The 6768-nt window shown below is 36.4% G+C and overlaps 1 pseudogene; it reads right to left on the reverse strand.

Moving 5' to 3' along the window:
* Positions 1-4721: 4721 nt before the first annotated feature.
* LOC133048759 (lys-63-specific deubiquitinase BRCC36-like) lies at positions 4722-6443 on the reverse strand (annotated as a pseudogene).
* Positions 6444-6768: the final 325 nt, after the last annotated feature.

Below are 6768 nucleotides of genomic sequence, written 5' to 3' on the forward strand. Positions count from 1 at the left end.
AAAAGTTATGAAAAATCCTGTTGGCCTAAAATAATTTGACATTTCACTCTGCTTACGGAAAGAGGCCAAATTATGGATTTTCTTTTTAATGTTGAAGTGTTGATTCACTTCTCATTAATTAAATCTCCAAAGTATTTGGAATTAAGCTGTCAGGTTTTATAAATGAAGCAAAAGTCATTCTAATTTCTCATTTGGAGTATCTCAGAATTTAAATTACACCTCTAAGAGAAGGAGAAAGCACTGCAATTGTGCTTTCTTGACTACTCATATATCCCTGCCGAAAAATGAGAATTCATTTTTATTACTCTGAGATAAATAATAATGAAGTAGTTATTGGCAGCAAAGCATCTTTCGGCTAAAGCAGCATAGTAAACCTGTTGCAGTACCTAGTCAGAAGACTTCAGGGAGGATCTGGGCATATCCATTAGGAGGTTCTATGTTGTAAATCTATGAACTCACCTAGAGCTCAGTAATCTTCATAAATTATTCTTGAAATCAAGACCTCTTTTGTTTTCAAAACCTCATGGTAAACACTGCAGATATACTAGAATTGCATAAACAATTTAAACAAGTTAACAAGCAATTAGCCATATAGCATATACTGAGCACAGAGCAGAGACAGAAGAAATAGCAATGTGTAACTATCCAGGAGAAGTTTAAAAATCTACTACGGGTTCAGGAGTATGATGTATGTCAAGGTCCATTAAAGACCCCATAAACCAAAAGAAATAGAGGATATAATAAAATCTGTATTATGGGAAACGTAACATATTAAATGGGCCTCAAGGAAAATGTTGGATTCAGATTTTTAGAAATATAGGAGAAGGATTTTGGAATGGGATTGTTAAATATTGGTGGGTTTCCCTAAATACCGTAATCATAAGAATTACTTGGGCCAAATCTTAGGGCATTTCAGCTGCTAGGACAGACTATCACAGTCTGAGCAGCTTATAAAATATAACTTTATACCTAGTACCACAGTGCTAGATGCCGGGGAATTCAAGATTGATGTGCTGGCATATTCAGTGTCCAGTGCAATGTAGATCCTTTTTTAAAGAGGACTCTCTTTGTACTGAGTCCCCACAAGGAGGGAGGGAGCTCCCTCAGATGTCTTATAAGGGCACTGATTCTCCATAAGAACTCTATCCTCTTGATCTAATCAACTGCCAAAGACTCCACATCCAAATACCATCACGTTAGGGATAGGATTTAACATATGAATTTTCAGGGGACACAGACATTCAGTCTACAGCAGAAAGAATGTTAAAGGGTAGCATATGTATCATACCTGATGAATTAAGAAAGTCATTGTATGGACAGAGTTAAGTGGAGATACAAATTTTTAACTAGAAGAAAATAAATAAAAAAAAAAATCAAAACCCTTTATCTACTGTCCCATTTTCCATTTCTGTTTATAGAAAAACTTTGAAAGATATGTGTATTCTTTATGAACCTGATCCTGGTATTCCCTCTTACATTATCTTGAACACATAAGAAAACCAGCCTTTTCCTCACTATTAGTCTCTTATCAAGGTCAAGAAAGTTTCCATTTGATCAATTCTTATGTCAGTTTTCAGTCTTCATCAGTATCCAATGTCTTGGTTTCTCCGGGACTGAATGCTTCCCTGTATGAGGGGTGTTAGTGATAAAGTGAGGAGTGTTCTGAGTGCAATGGGATGGTTGGTCACCTCCTCCTTTTGGAACCGATCTCCTTACTTGACCTGAGGGACCACACTTTGATATTCCTTGTTCTGCTGCTACTTTCCTGGCTTCTACCTCTCTGACCTCATTTTCTTTCATCTTCCATCTCCATCACTCAGCTCATACCACACTGTCTTCCATGGTGTCTCTGGACCATTGGATTAATGCTGTCAAGAGTATTTGTGCTTTTTTGTTATTCTGTCTCTAATGCTGTCATGTTGTGCCTAGAGATATCTGTTTGACCCTCTCTGTCACTTCATTTAGGTCTCTGCAGTATGTCACCTTCAGAAAGGTACCACTTATGACTGTCACATATATCACACATAGTCTCTATGGCCTTAGGCTTTTTTATCCTTCATGAAATTTATCACTATCTGATTATTTTATACTTGTATACTATGTATAAATGTATTTAACATATTAATATGTATTTGCTCTATAATAAAGTAAATATAACATAAAATATACATTCTCCAACTAATATTTTTTATTTGATTTAAACTACATATTTCATTTTCAACTGAATTTATTTATTTTTAATTGAAGGATAATCGCTTTACAGTATTGTTGGTTTCTGCCAAACATCAACATGAATCAACCATACGTATACCTATGTCCCTTCCCTCATGAACATCTCTCCCACCTCCCTCCCCATCCCACTCTTCTAGACTGTTACATTTTTAAACAGTAATAACTTAAATCAGATTTTTAAAAAAATTAATTTTGTTTATATTTTGTTAAAAATTTTTCTACCTTTTTTCAAGAAAAATTTTAATGTTCTTTACCTTTATATCCTCTTAATGTCTAATTTTGGTATTTAATGCATTCTCTTAGTTTTTCAAAGATCTAGCTTTCATTCTTCATATTTCATATTGTTTTTGTTTTCCATTTTGCAGATCTCTATTACTATAAGTAACTCTACTACTTCCTTTCACCCACTTTCTTTAAGATTATTTTGCTCTTTTTTCCAACTTCTAGATTTAAAAGCCACCTTCTTACTTTTCAATTTTTAAATGTTTTTTCCTTATTTAATATTTACAACTCTTTATTTGGCAATAACCACAGATTAACAGGAAGTTGCAAAAATAGTGCACGGAGTCCCAGTTTTCTCCAGTGGTAAGATCTTACACATAACTATAGTCCAACTTCAAAACCAACATATTGACAATGGTATCATACTACTAATGAGATTATAGACCTTATTTGATTTCACCAGGTTTTACATGCATTCATTTGTGGGTGTTTGTAACTCTGTATAGTTTGAGCACGTTTTAGACATTCATGTAATCAACACCACAATCAAGATACAGAACTGTTCCATCAGCACAAAGAAACTTCTTGTGTTACCCTTTATAATACCCCCTCTAGTCCCTATCCCTGGCAATCATTAATATGTTCTTCACTTCTATAATTTTGTCATTTTAAAAACTGGAAATGTAACAATAACCCTATATGCAAAACAGAAAAAGAGACACAGAAATACAGAACAGACTTTTGAACTCTCTGGGAGAAGGCGAGGGTGGGATGTTTCGAGAGGAATCGGGTGGAGAGGGAGGTGGGAGCGGGGATTGGGATGGGGAAGACGTGTAAATCCATGGCTGATTCATATCAATGTATGACAAAACCCACTGAAATGTTGTGAAGTAATTAGCCTCCAACTAATAAAAAAATTAAAAAAAAATAAAAATAAAAAAATAAAAACTGGAAATGTTATACAGTCATACAGTAGGAGACCTGTTAATACTGGCTTTTTTGTTCCTCATAATGTGCTTGAGGTTCATCCAAGTTGGGTGTATCAATAGTCTATTTCTTTACACTGCAGGGTGTAGTTCCCTTGGTGTGCCTGGTTGGTTTAACCACATGCTCATCTGCAGGACATCTAGGTGGTTCTGTTTGGGGTTATTACAAATCAAAGTGCTAAGAACATCTGTATAGAAGTTTTGGTGCCAAAATAGGTTTTCATTTCTTTGGGATACATGTCAAGAAAATAATTGCTGAGGTAATAAAGTACATGTGTGTTTATTAGAAGTTTCCAAACTTTTTTTTTTTTTTTTTCAGAGTGACTTACCATTTTACATTCCATTCAGCAAGGTATAAAAGATCCAGTTCATACACTCAGCAGCATCTGGTATTGTCACTATTTTTTCAAAAAATTTTGGCCACACACTGAGGCATGTGGCATCTTAGTTCCCCAGCTAGGGATCAAACCCATGCCTCCAGCATTGAAAGGCAGAGTCTCAATCACTGAACTGTCAGGGAAGTCCCCATTTTCACTATTTTTTCTTTAGCTGTTCTGATAAGTACATAGTCAAAATTCCTTGTGGTTTCAATTTGCATACCCCAATTACTAATAAGATTCAACATCTTTTCCTGTGCTCGCTTGCCATCCACATTTCCTCTTTAGTGCTGTGTCTATTCATGTCTTCTGCACATTTACTAATTGGATTGTTTTTCACTCTTGACTTCATACAGTATATTCTATATTGGTCTAGATAAATGGTTTGCAAGTAATTTCTCCCAATAATTTCTTCCTCTTAAATTCTTTGCAGAGCAAAAGTTTTTAATTTTGATGAAGTCCAATATATCAACTTTTTCCTTTTAGGATTGTGCTTTTGGGGTGAAGGCCAAGAACTTGTTGCTTAGCCCAGGGTTTTTTTTTTTCCCCCAAGATTTTTTTTTCCTAAAAGTTTTTATAGTTTTACATCTTACATCTAAGTTCATGATATATTTTCAAGTAATTTTTGTATAAGGTATGTAGTTTAGGGTAAACTTCATTTTCTTTGCAAATTGCACCAACTTCATTTGTTGAAAAGACTATCACCCTTCCTCCACTAAATTGCTTTTGTACCTTTATCAAAATCAGTTGGGCATATATACCATGCTGTCTTGATCCCTGTAGCTTCATAGTAAGTCTGCAGTCAGGTAATATGAGTCCTCCAAATGTCTCTTCTTCAAAACTGATTTAGCTTAATTAATTTTACACCTGGATATTTTCATCCTTCCCCATTTTGTCTCCTGCTTTATTCTAGAGAAGAAAATTCTTGCATAAACTCTTTCTTTTCTTGTTACAACTCCTGTAAATGCTCTTGGTTTCTCTCCAGTCTGTCCTCCAACCATTGTAGTAGAGGTCCGCTGACTGCTGACCTGCACAGATTCTTAGTAAACTACTGAGCCTTTGTGGATCTTGGTTACTGGGTCCAGATGTGGAAGGCTGTGGATCCTCCTATGTGCATCTTGCCCCTCTTGATACAAGATCTTGGGCAACTCAATTGCTGACTCAAGGCACACTTTCCCAATGGTTCCATGGGGTACAATATGAATTGGGATTTCAGTTCTCTCATACTCTGAGCTCTTTTGGGCCTCTATGGATTGAAATCAAGTATAGAGTACCTGTCCAATCTTTGTATTTTTATCTTGTAGGAAACAGGAAAATACAAGCCCTCCATAATCTGGTATATGGCTTGTGTGCGAACTTCAACATGGGAAGGCCAAACAGTTACATGGGGATGGCAATGAAACCAGCCCACAACTCTCAGGGTACCGCCAGTTAGTTCAGCCAACCTCTCTGCCTCAATTAAAGCCGCAGACAGCTGCTCTGGAGAAATTTCCACTCGACCCTTCCTCTTACCAGAAAGCCGCAAGACAATGACAGAATGAATGTGAACAATTCTGACAGTGTCAACCTTTTAGCAACTGTGTGCATTTCAGTTCTAGTATATGTAAACTTGGGGTCACTCCTTAAGTCATCATTCAACTCTCCTATGCACAGCCCCATCACCTCTTCTTTCTCTGTGCTCAGAGTGTGGTTGAGACATAGTAGGAAAGCATCTGGACATCAGATGAACCATTTGCACCGCGTGCAACTGCCATCTTGGCTCCACCCTGCTCACGTCTGCCTCCAGCCGCTCCAGCCTGGCCCACCGGCTGATCAGGCACTAGGTTCTGTGGGGGCTGGTCCTGGGGTGCCCAATATTTAAAGTTTCCAATAGAATGTCTACAACTATAAATCTTCGTGTAATTCAAATTTTAGATATATTTTAATAATCTCTCAAATTTAAATGTATTCTAATAATCCCATTCCTCATTCTTAAATATATTTGGTGAAAGTGAAAGTTGCTCGGTCCTGTCCAACTCTTTGTGACCCCATGGACTATATAGTCCATGGAATTCTCCAGGCCAGAATACTGGAATACAGAATACCTGGAACAGGTAGCTGTTCCCTTCTCCAGGGGATCTTCCCAACCCAGGGATTGAACCCAGGTCTTCGGTATTGCAGGTGGATTCTTTACCAACTGAGCTAATATATCTGGTATTTTTTATAATTGCTCATTTACCTAAAGATTGCATAATAGTTTGTGTTGTGGAATATATATGAAGTATTTTTGATTCTATACTTGTTATTCATTCCTGAGTTTATTCCTTGATAGGCAAAAATTATGACTGCACATTATCAGCTCTTTAGTGTTTGTTGACAGCAATCTAGTGAGATAGATACTGTAAGTATTGCCATTTTTCAGATTGGAAAACTGAAGAGCATAACTGGTAAGAAACTCACAAATGATGAAATTGGTAATCAAACCCAAAAATTTTGTCTCTAGATTCATCTCTTAGAGTCTGTTACTTTAATATAATTTTGATTCCTTCCCAGATTTACTGCTTGTTTTTCAGGTTTTACAGAAAATTTTATTATCTCTACTTCTTGAAGAGCTACTTCTGCTTTACCTTGGGTGTGACACCACCATCATTGATCCTCTCTTATGGGCTTCAGATTTATTACTGTAACAATTTTATGTTAATCTATAGCTAGCTTTTTTGTACAGGGGAAACATCAATTGTTTTTCATACCCAGATTGTCAGGAAAAAGACATGATGTCCTGTTCTGGCTCAGGAGTGGGATATAGAGATTTTGTAATCTTTTAAAATAGAGAGGCAGCCCATTCTGTACCTCAGCTTACTGAATTGTCACTGGAAGAAGAGTGAGGGAGAAATGCTTAAGGGCAGGAAGAAATAGTACTTTATTTTATCTAAAGGCCAGTAGCATAAAAAGTAAAATATTTTAACTTTTTA

The sequence above is a fragment of the Dama dama genome, chromosome 29, assembly GCF_033118175.1.
Source record: "Dama dama isolate Ldn47 chromosome 29, ASM3311817v1, whole genome shotgun sequence".
Classification (NCBI taxonomy): Eukaryota; Metazoa; Chordata; class Mammalia; order Artiodactyla; family Cervidae; genus Dama; species Dama dama.